This window comes from Lygodium microphyllum, unplaced genomic scaffold (assembly GCF_053477565.2).
Source record: "Lygodium microphyllum isolate KBCC unplaced genomic scaffold, Lygodium_microphyllum_v1.1.10 scaffold_57, whole genome shotgun sequence".
Classification (NCBI taxonomy): domain Eukaryota; kingdom Viridiplantae; phylum Streptophyta; class Polypodiopsida; order Schizaeales; family Lygodiaceae; genus Lygodium; species Lygodium microphyllum.
In genome coordinates, this window is record NW_028229540.1 from 259,944 (window position 1) to 274,471 (window position 14,528).

Genomic DNA, 14,528 nt, shown 5'->3' on the forward strand with positions numbered 1-14,528 from the left:
TTAGGTGCGCTGAATGTGGGATTACACACTTGTTTCCTGACTGCCCTAGGCGGAAGCCATCGGCGAGTCCAGCCAACGTGCCCTCTGTGCCCTTGGGGCTATTTGGGGTAGAGACCTTTGGCAGGGAGGATACACCCATCCCACTACATGTCATGACGCGAACGCAGACAAGATGAACATGCATCTCACTGCCTGGGCCAAGTAACTTGGACGCAGCCTCACTGGGAAAGAAAAGCCAGAGGAGAAGGAGAAAGAGAGCAGACGCAAGGATCACTCTTAAGACTGAGGAAGCTACAACCTTAGTGGTGGGAAGGGGGGTCACAGATGCTGAGGTAGAGACCTCCGCCCCCAAGACGGTGGAACTAGGTAGTGCCAAGGTGGGGGAATACCCTCATCCCAGGCGGCAACTCGAGGCTATCGCCAAGGTAAAGGAGTGGGTCAAGGATGCCCAAGAACACCTTAAAGATGTAGAACCCATATTGGAGGATCCGATGGAGGACCTTTCTAGTGCAAGCACACCCGATTCGACATCGCGACCTCAATCGGGGAATGTGTAACACCATGAGAGATGTCACAAAGGCAAGACCGGGAAGAAGCTTATCAACAAGCTAGCCACGACATGTGGCCAAAGAGTGGTGACCGAGGAGAAAGCCAACTACCCAGCAACCTCCTCACCACCGTAGTAACCACCCCAATGACCATTAATTTGGGAGACTTGCTTCGGTAGCACCCCCCATTGTGGCGAGAATTGAGGCACTGGGTGGAGGGGAAGGGGGAGCATGCTGACTTGCACGAGCAGGACGCAGTCACGCAAATTGCAAGCCTAACGCTGCACTCGGCTCCAAGGTCATTGCACATCAACGCCTTCTGGGAAGGCACGGATATGCATGCAGTCCTACCTGTCTTAGCCTTAGGGGACGCAACACGAAAAGGAATTGTGGACACCGGCGTAGGGGTCAGTGTCTTGAGCCACGCAGTTCTACAGGCCTAGGGAAACCCACTTGTGGAAGCGGCTAGGTTCAATGTTATATTGGCCAATGGAATGAAGGTCAGACCATTCGGGGTCTTAAAAAACTGGCTAGTAAAGATCGCAGGAGTGCATTTCTCCGTAAATTTCATCGTCATGAAGGGGGTGGACTACGACATACTGCTAGGCCAGCCATGGATGAGGAATCCATGAGTGGTTGAAGAATGGGGAAACAACCTCATATTCTTGGGAAATAGGATGGAAGCGGTAAGGGTTGAGATGGACACATGGAAAACTACCCCAGTCGACCTCGATGCTATCTCAACCATGCTAAAAGGCGATGCCCAGGCGCGCAAGCCTTATGGGATGCTGACCAAGTACATTCCCTACCCGAAGGACGAGAGGGATTGGATGCATGTCTTGGAAACCATTGACCTGCCATTCTCGGATGAGGAAGAGTTGTATAAGCAAGTGGCTAAGTCACCAAGCATGCCAGCAGAGGAGCCCACGGTGCCGCTCTGCATGATGGCGGGGAGCTCACGGGAACCAGGGAGACCGGTCTCATTCCACACCCCCACGAACAAGCTCAAGCTTCAGGGAATCGTAGAGTACCTAACCACGGAACTGAAAGGTAGCAAAGCAACTAATCTAAAGTCCCTAAGCAATCTCTTGGCTCGGCCTGAATGGGAATGGACCAAAGTGCACAATCTCAACCTATCATACAACTGGGCTTTAGTCACCAATGAAGAGGAGATCGGAGAGGAAAACCTAGGGGATGATGAGCAGTCGGAGGGGCAAGATTCTGGTGATGAGGAGTATGAGCACTGTCGCTTTGAGACGGATGAGAGCGAGGAAGGGTTTAACACGATAGATTATGACATTGAAGGGAGAGCAATTGAGCAGATTGAGGCAGACTCTACGCCGAAATGGGAAAGGGATGGAAAAGGAGTCGTGCGGATGGAATGCGATAGGACTTGGCTGGAGTAGGTGGGAGCTATGGACTATGTGCAGGCAGGGGTGGCACAATCGCTGGTAGTCCCAATATTGAAGACGGAGTCACCTACTGAACTACGACCCCCAGGTGAAACCCCTTCCTCAAGCGAGGGATGCGAGTTTAACTCGGAGTCTGAAGTCAGTATAGAGAGTGATCCCGAAATACCCCAACCCTCTAATGTCAGACACACTAAAAGGGACTTGCCAATCCACTTAAGGCGCAAGCGGATTAAGGAGGGGACCAAGAAGAAAACTAGAGACTTAGAAGGAGAGAGGCAAAAGAAGCCGCAGGACCTACCCAAATGCTTCACAAAGTTTAAGAAGGGTGATAGAGTGGTGGTTCTGCTAGGAGCAAAGAGACAAGGGCAAGCCAGGGAACCAATTGAGGGACCCGCCAGGGTCAAGGAAGTCGACCTGGGAGAAAAGGGAAAGAAACCACAACCCGTGTTCATTGCTGATGACCTGACCAAGGAGGAGGAGGCTAGGCAGGTTGCCCTCCTGCGGGACTATGTCGATGTGTTCACCTGGTCCTTGGAGGAACTGAGAGGAGTTGATCCTAGGGTTGTGACCCATAACATTCCCATGGTCCCAGAAGCGGTGCCAACAAAGCAGAGACCTTACCTTATGAATCCCAAACACGCTCATGCGGTGAAGGAAGAGATCGATAAGCTCATGAAGGCGGGATTTATATATGAGATTGAGCATATAGATTGGGTATCGCCCATAGTGATAGTTATGAAAAAGAACGGCAAGATTCGAGTGTGCGTGAATTACAAGAAGGTGAATGCCGCTACGAAGAGAGACAACTACCCTTTGCCATATACCGAGCACATGCTGGAGAGAGTAGTAGGCAAAGAAGCTTACATATTTCTGGATGGATTCTTAGGCTACAATCAAGTGCAAGTGCATCTTGACAAGAGGCACAAGACTGCCTTCGCCATGGAGTGGGGTGTCTTTGCCTACATCGTTATGCCCTTTGGGCTAATGAATGCTCCTGCAACCTTCCAACGATTGATGTGCACAATCTTCAAGGATATGCTACAACGCGAGCTGGAGGTGTTCGTGGACGACCTATGCGTACACTCCAGTTGGGCCGAACACTTAGAGAGGCTGGGAGCCATCTTCGAATGATGCGGACTATACAAACTCTCGCTGAACCCCTTGAAGTGCCACTTCTGGGTGACACACGGATGCATCCTAGGGCATGTAGCGTCACGGAATGGCATTGCCACTGACTTTTCAAAAGTCAGGGCCATTACTGACCTCCCACCGCCCACCAATTACAAGGGCGTCCAGTGTTTCTTAGGCCACACAGGATACTATCGACGCTTTGTGCTAAACTACGCACTGATTGCTAGACCATTGTACAATCTACTGATTGTATTCGAGTGGACTGAGGAATGCCAACACGTGTATGAATAGTTAAAGAAGGCTCTCACCACTGCACCCATCTTGCGAGCCCCAGACTGGAGTGTAGCATTCCATGTACACATAGATGCCTCCAAATTTGCCATCGGAGCCGTTCTATGCCAACCTAGTGAACATAGTCTTGATTACCCCGTGAGCTTTGCTAGTAGGCAGCTCACCAAAATAGAAATGAACTACTCCACTACAGAAAGGGAAGGGCTAGCCATGGTGTTCGCCGTGAAGAAATTTAGGCATTACCTGTTGGCCACACCCTTCGTTTTTTATGAGGACCATCAAGCCCTGCTGTATCTCGTAAACAAGCCATGCGCCACAGGTTGCATAGCAAGGTGGTTACTTCTCCTGCTGGAGTTTGATTTCTCAGTGATTGTGCATAAAGGGAAGCAGCACTACATGGCAGATCACATGTCCCGTATACCCATCGGGGAAGCTGCTGGCCAAGGCATCCCTGACGATTTATCGGACGCGCACCTCTTTGGCCTGTCTAGTGAAGGGGACTTGTTTAGAGCTGATTTGACACCCTACTAGGCAGACGATGTTGTCCAAGTGTTAGAAAACGGCCTGCCAGAGAGACCTATTGAGAAAGCTAGGCTAAGGAGACTCATCTTAAAAATCTAGCCATACCAATTAATTGCTAGCCAACTCTATAGGTTGGGACAGGACGGGATGTTACGTAGACGTGTGTGCGAGCACGAGATGCACGATGTATTGAGAGAGGCGCACGGCGGGATAGCTGGCGGGCACTTTAGTGGGGACACAACTACCCGTAAGATATTACAAACCCAACTCTGGTGGCCCACCCTATTCCGCGATGCCGCTAAGTTTGTCAAACACTGTGATGAATGCCAGAGGACTAAGATACCTATGCGCAAAGATATGATGGAGTTAACCCCCATAATAGCTCGACGGCCCTTCGAGAAATGGGGCATTGACTTCATCGGACCTATTAGTCCAGCGGCTCAGTACTCCCAGGCGCGCTACATCATTGTGGCACAACGGACTACCTGACGAAGTGGGCGGAGGCACGAGCCACCAGAAGGAACAACGCTAGGACCACTGCGAAGTTCCTGTGGGAACATGTCTTTTCACGGTTTGGTTGTCCAATCGAACTAGTGAGTGATCAAGGTGCACACTTCGTTAACGACGTAATATCCCACCTGCTCTCAACCTTTTTAATCATGCATAGAAGGTCTTCCCCCTACTACCCACAGGCAAATGGCCAAGCGGAGTCCACAAATAAAATCCTGGTCAACGTGCTTACTAAGTAGTATCCCCACATCACGAAGAGACTAGGATAATAAGCTGATGGCTGCCTTGTGGGCTTATCGGACAGCTTATAAGACGGCTGTCTCGCGGGCAAACACCCTTTAGGCTGACCTACGGGACGGAGGCCATTCTACCTCTAGAATTTTTTGTCCCTAGCTTGAGAATAGCAGCACAGGAGCATTGGGAGGGGAGAGAGGCTTGGACTAACCATTTAGAGGAACTAGAGCATCTCACAGAAACTCGGCTTTTATCCACCCACGCTCTAATCTGTGAAAAGGCACGACGAAAGCTGTGGTATGACAAGCACGTCAACCAGCGCAACTTAGATCACCGAGACCTCGTATTACTCTACTCGGTGAAAGGGCACAAATAGAAAATGAAATTTCGAGGGCTGGGGCCTTTCCGGGTGCATGCAATTAGCAGAACGGGCAATGTCGAGTTGGAGATGCTAGAAGGGGAAGAAATAGGCTTCTTCAATGGCAGTCGCATGAAAAAGTACTATCCCCCTTCCCATCCGCTGCACAAACCATCGATGCGCGAACCCCCCGTCACTGTCTACGTGGCCACAATCACCGAACTAACCGATAACGATGAAGAAGTAGTGGCACACGCCTACCTTCGAATCATGGTCACTGCAGAACGGACGAAGGGGCCGACTGTAATGTCTTAACACACGACCATTGGACACGCATTGGTCAGCCCAAATTACAGCCCACGAAAGCGAAACTTAGCCCATTTGGGGGCAACACTTACCCTCTCTTAGGGAAATGCCAAGCGTCTATCTCCGTCGAGTCTGGGAGTATTCCAGTCATCTTTTATGTGTTACCAAACACTAAAGGGGCCGGTGATAAATCACTACTAGGGCGCACTTTCAAAAAGCAGACAAGCTGCAATGTGGACTACAACCTAGACCGCATTCACCTGACCATGAGCAGTGTGCGTATGGTAACTACTTTCAGCAAGGGCCATCTTGTGCCTTCTACAACTGCAGAGCCATCGATGGAGACCCCCGTAGCCAAGCCTAAGGAGAAGGGTATGGATGTCTTACCCCGTACCCCAACTGCCAGAAGCAAACCCACCCTAGCCGGCCACATGGCCAGGGAGCCCACGCACATATGGGTGCCGAAACGGCGAGCGCCACCTCCTGGTAGACCACAGAAACACACTCCTAAATGCAAAAAGTATTAGTCGCAGCCTAAGAGGAAGCCCAGATGCCATCAACTTGGGTGCACCGCCACGCCACGATGGATATCGAAAGATCTCCTGTGAGCGCAGGGATACTATGAGGGCAACCCCTGGATATGGGTGCCTAAGGCCAGACACCCGAAAGAGTCAACTTTGGATAGCCCCACTCCAGCTGGACAGACCGGCAAAGGCAAAGCACAAGTCGCACGGAACGTCAAACCAACAACGGTGATGGTTAAGGCCACCCAAAACTTTCAGTGTCCCAAATCGGATGATCCATCACCATCCAGGTCAGAGGAGGGGCACACCCCCATGCCTTCTCAAATGAATTGTAGCATGCTCCCTAGGGCACAGGAGCCCGCCGCAGCGCTCCCAAATGATCCAAAGTACACAATCCCATTAACGACGCCTGCAAGGGAGTCACTACTGTCCAACTCAACTGCTCCATCACCACCAGCGGGTCTGAAACCTTCATACGAAAGATGATCCTTCCTATTAGCGGCCAAGGATCTCGCTAAGACCTCTGGGAATGACGCAATGACATGCATCAAGGAGTTGGACGACACCTTCACTACATTCGCTAGAAGCTATGAGAGACTCGACCTAGGACTTCTTGACGAACCCCTTGCTTCTGATGTTCGCTCATTGCCATGCACTTGGGAGGACTACGAGTTCATGACCATCAAGTTTTCCAAGATTGCGGTCGAGCTAATCGCTAATGGAGAGATCTTGAAGGAACAAGCTGTTCTCAGACGACTAGTCACCTCATACCGCAAGCCCACTTTCTCTACGTCGAAACGTGAACTGGAGGAGCTTGTGCAGCTTGCCAGCTCTGCTTCTCCATTCCTGCAAACTGTGGTACGCTTTATGACTCCAATGGGAGAAGAAAGGCCGTCGGATCATGACTAATGCTGAGCAAAGGAGGGCAATCAAAACAATTGAATGCGACCCTATGTACGTGGCACCTCTTTCATTCAGAGTTCTGGCCATTACACGCAACTTACACTTAGATGATCAGGTGTTGGCCCACCCGTACATTGACCAATTCCTCACAGAGGAGGAGTTGCACATTGCTAGTCGCCTCAACTCAGGAGACATCTTCCATGATGTCTTAATCTACATCACTCAAGCTTCCCCAACCAGGCGAACTTGATCACCATGCCCAGTTTGAATACAACCCTAACCTGTATACCTAGCTTATGGCCAAGTAGCTCACCCCACACAGCCCATGTGAGCCTTCCCTCCCCCGTGCCACTTAGAAAAGAGGGGGGAAGAGCATGTGATGACCAAGGGACTGACCAAGTGAAGTAGCAAGAGTGTGAAGGCTAACAGCACTCTACTAAATTCAAAAAGGAAAGAAAGCAAGGAGGAAAAGTTGTTGGTTGTTCATTATTTCTAAAAAAGTTTCATCTCCTTAAAAATCTACCTGGTAAACTGGCGCACATATTTTTTCTTGGGATATGCTAGGAATGAATCAAATCGTAACTCTAACGTTGGCTGACAGGCACATACCATGGCAGGACTGGGCAGACTTCCATTTACAGAAGTAGAGATGACAAACTATGGAATCACCATCGAAACATGGGGATTCAACTAATTTACTTTCAAGCATACCATGAACCTGGATGAGGCTATCTCGGAGGAGCTGGCCGTAAGAGAGCTGGTGAACAAATGTAGCCTCCAAAAGTATGTAGAGAAAGTCGGTCAGGCTGTCGACTACAGCATGTGCGCGGAGTTCTTGGGAAATTTCAATGAAAGACGAAGCTGTAGCATGGTCACGGTAAGGGAAGGTGATCAAGAAAGACGGGTGTAGGTGCCCCTTGATGTCGCCACTGTTGAAAGAGTCCTGGGACTCATGCTCAAAAAAGAAAGACCCCCCAAAAAGGGACGTGTACGCCATGCTGGGAGTCAAATAGGAAGATGTACACACGGTCGATGGAATTAGTCTAGCCGACATTCCGGACTTGAAGATAAGAATGCAGACTAAGATGATCCATTCTCTCTTCTCCAGCCACAGGTACAATGCCCTCATGAATAGGATCAGCATACCACTACTGGAAAGCATTGTGGCAGGAGTCCCAGAGGAGGTGGACTGGAACGGTTTCGTCCAGAAGACTATAAAGAGTTCAGCCGCCCTTCTAGCTCCAGCCGCAACGCCAGCCAGTGGGGAATCCCCAGCCTCCACTGCGCGATCCAGAAGGAAAAAACCTACCATCAGGGCCTCCACGATTAGGTATGGGGGTATACTTACAACTATCATTGACGAGGCCATCAAGGGTGCTGGCGTGGAGGGAGAGCAGATTGAGCACCAGGACTCACCACGTCGAGAGGAGGAAGTCTCAAGTGAAAGGACAGCTAGCGATGCAGGGGACCCTGAAGTACCACCCCCGCAAAAGGCCGGGCCTCAAATGCAAACAAAGGACGGCAAGGGCCAAAAGAAGGTGAAGACACTAAGCAAAAGGGAGCGAGCTGAGGTGAAGAGAGCTCAGAAAGAGTCATGTGGGTTGGAAGAACAACTGTAGAAGGAGGAGGAGGAAGAACTCGCAACAGTTAAAGAGGAGTCTAAAAGGGCAGAAGAGGAACGACAAAGAAGGGTGGAAGAGGAAGCCTACGAACTGAGCATGAAGGAACTGACCGAGTTGGCTGAGGCCACTTGCAAGTCTGTTGAAGAAGCTCACAGACCAGGAGAAATCAACCCCTATGGTCCTCACCATGAAGGCGAAGCGAGTGGCAGCGCGAGGGCAGCCCCGATGATCGTAGGCAAGGGAAAGTCATCGTTACACCCCCTACCTCCCTCCTTTGTGCCGACGCTAAGGACCCCAAATGCCCCATAGCCACCGCTTTCTCCGAACTGATGAGCATGATGCAGATGCTTATCAGTAAGGTGGCAGAGATTGTCCTAAAACTTGGTGCGAAAAGACCTGCCACCACTGATGCTGAATCCAGGAAAGACCCTAAACGACAAAAACTCGAAGCATCGACCACAGCTCCCATCCCCCTATCACCGGGAGCAGACTACGATGCCTACGTGGTTGAGCTCTTAGCGCAGCTGGAGGCGGAAAAGGAGGAAAAGAAGGTGGCCCTACTGAAGCTGGAGAAAGAAAGGGAAACCTTGGCGGCCCTGAAGCTCAAAGTTTCAAAGCAAGAGGCTAACTGATGAAGGGAGGTCAAGGCGTTACAAGACCAGCTGGAGGCAAAAAAGAAGGAGGCCGGATGAAGAACAGAACCTGGTGGCCAAGCAACTGAGTTTAAAGTTGCTGGTGCAGCAGTATGCCGACCTAGAGCAAAGAACGGCTAGACTAGAGGGGTACGGCCTATTGGCAACTCACGAAGGTGAACCGAGCGAGGGGCAGGGGGACGCCATGGCAAAGCTTCAGTATGAGCTCGAGGAGCAAAATAGGCTAGAAAGAGAGATAGAATTCCTGGCACAGGGCCGGTCCACAACCCTTGCAATGGAAGTGCAAGAACAACAACAGGAGATACAACGGCTACAAGGGGCGTTGGAAGTTGCCAATGAAGATACTGAGGCCCTCATGGCCATGGCCTTCATGCAACAGAGATTGCACCTTGTAGAAATTCAGAGCCATGAGCAGCTAGCACAGGAGAGATCAAAATGAATTAATGAGGCAGAGCATAAATTCAGTATCACAACTCAAGCGAAGGAAATCATCGAAGCGCAGCTGGCTCGGAAGTCCAGGGAGTGGCATCAACTCTGGGCTTTAACAAACGAACAACAACAGATGATGACCACATTGGCGAGTGCGATGGAAGAGGAAATAAAAAATATGGATGAAAGGGCCAACGCTTGGGAAGCAAATAACTTTGACAGAATCAGGCAATTAACAGAGTGCTTGGCAGTGGTAGAGTGTGAGAGAGTGCTTGCCCAATCTAGAGCTGAAGCAGCCAATGTATGCACCCACGCACAAAGGCAAGCCTTCCTCAGCACTGTGCTACATGTCACCCAAGCATAGGGTGATGATTCAGTGGAAAGGGTGAGAAGAAAATTGGAATTGACCACCCGGGCGCTAAGGTACAATCTTCAGGAACGGGAGCTCCCTGCTAGCACCGGACTCACCAAGGAACAAAATTCAGCTACTTGCGCAGTGCCGGCCTCTCCACTGTTGAGCTCAAGGACCTGGGATTCGAAGAGCAGGAGCTGCCCGCACCACGATCACAAACAATCCCAGCTGTGGTTGAACAAGATACCGAGTGAGGGCATCCCTCCTCCCTTCCTTTTGCTTGGAGCTCTTAGAAAACATGAATGACACCCGCTTCACAAGGTGTAACCATCCCTTTTTGTCATCCACACCTCTGAAGGCCCGAGGTGCAATTAAAGAATATCTCCAAAGCCGTGCCTTTCTATCCCAATGTCTGCGACCTCCCCGTGCTTCAACTGAGGTGATCAGCACTAGCCAAACCCCTTCCAAAAAAAAGAAAAAAAGAGAAGCACACACTTTGCTCACGGCACCTAGGGATCACCCCTAGCCCCTCTCCCCACTCCACGCTTAGGGCACATCAAGGGCAGGACTTTCAGACCTATCACCCTAAGCTCTGCACTGCACTACACCTCCAACAACGCATGAACTGGGTCCTTAAGTGTGAGACATTACCAAGGGCTTGCCCAAGGTTAAGACCCACCTCCCAGTTCCACTGCACATGCACTTACACCTCACCGTGAGACAGATACCCCCTTAGGGAGTGCACAACTTTCTCTTGTAGGCTATTCGTAACTCAGTCGAGCCGTCATTGGCTACATCTTGGCACCATATGTTCTTCAACTGATAACGGAGCCCCGATTTTTGCAGTCATTGCCGACGACAAATTCCAACTGTGTAAACAAGGCCGAGCATCGTCATGCAGATCAAAGCAAGCCGGAACCTCTCCAAATCACCAGGAACCAACACCCCACCATCTCTCATTGCAGCTCCACCTTTTTGACAGTGATCATCTATCCACCATTTCCACTTAACACCAATCCCAACTACCCTGCTGCTCCCCACCCCAGTGCCATGGGACTGGCACTCCGCTAGGAGGGGGGTAATGTTTACTGCAGCACAGAGGAACGAAAAATGGAGCAGAAGTGCGGGAGAAATGGAAGAAGGAGACAACCAAGAAGGCATAGGACAAAGAAAGGAAAAGGCATCTTGGATGGAGGTCAGACTCTGAAAATTTGAATGACGGTGTCGCCTCGAGAAAAGAAAAGAGTAAAAGTGCGCCATTAAATATGAAGGCGCTCCCGAATCCTTGTAAAAAGAGCATTGGGCTTACTCTCGTGCCAATTGTATGCATTAGTGGGAACGAGATAAGTTAGAATGGTGGGAAATAGGAAAAGAGGGCCTAGGCTAATGGCCGGCCATGTAAAAAGTGGGGATGACCACCCAAAAAGTAGGGCATGTATATAAAGTTCAAAAGTGAATGAGAAGTTCATTCTTGGGTGTGGCTAAAGCTTCTTCTTCCTCTTCTCTTGCTTCTTACCTTCTTTCTTGTGCTTGAGTGAGGGATTGAGGGAGTGTGAGAGGGAGTGAGGGAGTGAGTGTGTGTGAGTGAGGGATCGTGGAGAAGAAGCTCCCCATCTTCTCTCTTCATCTTTCCTCCCCTTCTTCTCTTCTCTCGTCTCACGTGGCTATGGAGGATGGAGCTTGACGGAGAGGGATTGAGGTTGCTTGAGCTTGCCACAAGGATCGTGGAGCTACCGGAGTGTGAGAGAGAGGAGGGAACTCGATCGAGCATCAAGGTAAGCTCACTACACCCACAAGGTAGGCATTGCGCATCGGCTATGTGAGAGGTAGCCATGGCCACTCGGCTTGAAAGGCTTGATCAATAAGCGGTCCGTAGGTCTCGGGGTAGAGCTCTGTAGCTCCCCTACAACCAACAGTGGGGCAAGAATGCATCTCTTCCATGATCTTTTGCATGAAGAAGGAAGTGTATGGGATGACAATCTTGACATGGGACCAAATAAGGCCATGCTTGAGCTAATATTGGGAGTTTTTAGCCATGACCCCATGTTGTGATTTCTGGAATATTTGGGTGAAGTGATCATCTAACAAGTAAGCCTCTTGAAGATCTTCAACCCAATCACTGTGCAATTCAAAAATAGAAGATACTCTGCATGCCCACATTCGAGATAGTGAATCAACCATAATATTATCCTTGCCTCGAGTGTGCAAAATGTCAAAATCATAGTTTTGTAAGGTTGCCACCCATCGCCTTTTCTTAGGAGTCAAAGGGGATTGAGTCAAGAAGTATTGGAGGACATGGTGGTCACTTTTTACTTGGAATCGACTGCTATACAAATAGTGGTGCCATTTCTTGATGGCATGGAGGCCAACATCTCCTGGTTATATACATTCATTTGCATCTGTTACCGGGTAATGTTACCGTGTTTTCTGCAGCACAGAGGAGTGGAAAACGGAAAAAGGAAAATAGCAAAAAAAGGCGCAGGATAAAAGCAAAAAAAGGCACCTTGATCGGTAATAACCAGGCCCTGAAAAATTTAAATGCTCGGACACGACACTTAGAAAGTCTCAGTGTCGCCCTGAGACAACAAAGGAGTAAAAGGCACACCATTAAATATGGAAGTGCTCCCGAATCCTTGTAAAAGAGCGCCAGGCTCGCTCCTGTGCAAAATGTACGCATCAGTTGGGAATCGGATAAATTAGAATGTTGGAAAATGGAAAAAAGGGCCTAGGTTACGGCCGGCCATGTAAAAAAGGGAAAAAGGGGATGACCGCCCAAAAGGGATTTAGGGTTTTGTATATAAAGTTGAAAAGTGAATGAGAAGCTCATTCTTTGGTGTGTGGCAAAAAGAGTCTTCTTCTTCCTCTCTTCTTCTCTCCTTCTTGCTTGTGTGTGTTCTTGAGAGAGGGTGAGGGAGTGAGTGTGTGTGGGAGTGAGGGATCAAGAGGGTGAAGCTCTTCACCATCTCCTCTTCTCTTCTTCTCTTCTCTTGCATGCGCGGCTATGGAGGATGGAGCTTGGAGATGGAGGAGGCTTGAGGATGCTTGAGCTAGCATCAAGAATCATGGAGCTACCGGAGTGCAAGAGAGAGGAGGGTACTCGATCAAGCATCAAGGTAAGCTCACTACACTCGTAGGATCGACGGCGTGTCGGCTAGGTGAGAGATAGCCATTAGAGCTTGCTTGAAATGCTTGAAACAATAAGCGGTCTGTGGGTCTTGGCGGTTGAGCGAAAGCTCCCACAGCATCTCCTTCGCATAAATCTTGCGGCTCTCAAATGCAATCACACCATGCTCTTGCAACAATATTGCACCAATACCCCTGCCATTGGCATCACAATGAATGGTAAACAGTTTAGAGAAGTCAAGGTAGACAAGGAAGTAAGCACATCCTTTAACTATTTGAAGTTATGATCAGTAGTGGCATCCCAAAAGAATGACTCCTCTTTTAAGCGATCAGTCAAAGGTTCTGCAATGGTGGTATAATGCTTAATGAAGTTTCTATAGAATGAAGAGAGACCAAGGAAGCCACGCAAAGAAGTGGTGTTGGAAGGAGTGGACCAGTCTCTAACACATTGCACCTTCTTTGGGTTAGCCTGTATGCCATTTTTGGTCACAATGGGTCCCAAGTACTCCATAGATGTCAGCATGATGGTACATTTTCCCTCCTTAGCAAAGAGTCGATGCTCTCTATGTGTTAGTCAACCCAAAAGGCATCACTAGAAAATGATAAAGTCCATGATCAGTCCTAAAGGCCGTTTCGACCTCATCTCCCTCCCTCATATGAATGTGATGGTAGCTAGAGCACACTTCAATCTTAGTGAAAAATCATGCCTCTTTCAACTCATCTAGCAAATCATCAATGCGTGGGATGAGGTAGTGGTTCCTCACTGTGATTTTGTTCAAATCTCTATAGTCAATGCACATGCGAAAGAAGTCATATTTCTTCTTGACTAATAGGATAGGGGATGAATAGGGGGAAGAACTCGTTTCAATGAAAACCATCTCTAACAACTCCTTGACTTGCTTTGCAACCTCTTCATGCTCACACTTGGAGAGTCTGTAAGGGGGACTTGTTTACTAGCTTGGAATGGGGCTCTAAATCAAGTGGGTGGTCCACTTGTCTCTTACGAGGAAGGGCTGTAGGCATCTGAAATAGGTCATTGTATTCCTTAAGTAAGGCCTGCAAGGATGAATCATTATATATTGTAGAGAGATGATTGGAATTATCCTTATTCAATTGCAAAACAAAGATTTGTGAGCGTTTCTTCAACTCCCTTTTGAGTTGCTTTGCTGTAATGAGCTAAAAATCAGCATGATCTTGAACTCCCTCTAGGTGGATAGGTTGTCCATGCATCATAAACTCCATGTAGAGCTGAGAGAAGTCCATAGAAAATTTTCCCAATTGTTTCATCCAATCATGGCCCAAGACAACATCAATGGGGCCCATATCAAGGGCAATTAGATCAACCAGTGCCACATAATTGTCAGCCAAGCATAAGGGAACTACGGGACATACATGTGTGCTGATTTATTCTTCTCTATTTGCTACTTGGACCTTCAAGGGTGGTGTAATGCCATAGGGATGCATTTCAGCCAATCAATGACTGATTTATTGACAAAACTATGAGTGCTATCACTGTCCACAAGGATGAAGACATGCTTTCCATGGATACTTCCTTGAATGCGGAGGGTGCTAGGGCTTCACGAACCCGTCCAAGCATCCAAGGAGATAGA

General features: G+C 49.2%; 1 pseudogene; it reads left to right on the plus strand.

Annotated features, from left to right (window-relative positions):
- The first annotated feature begins 9,600 nt into the window (after positions 1–9,600).
- Positions 9,601–14,528, plus strand: part of LOC148008862 (peroxiredoxin-2E-1, chloroplastic-like) — a 54,343-nt pseudogene continuing 49,415 nt past the window's right edge.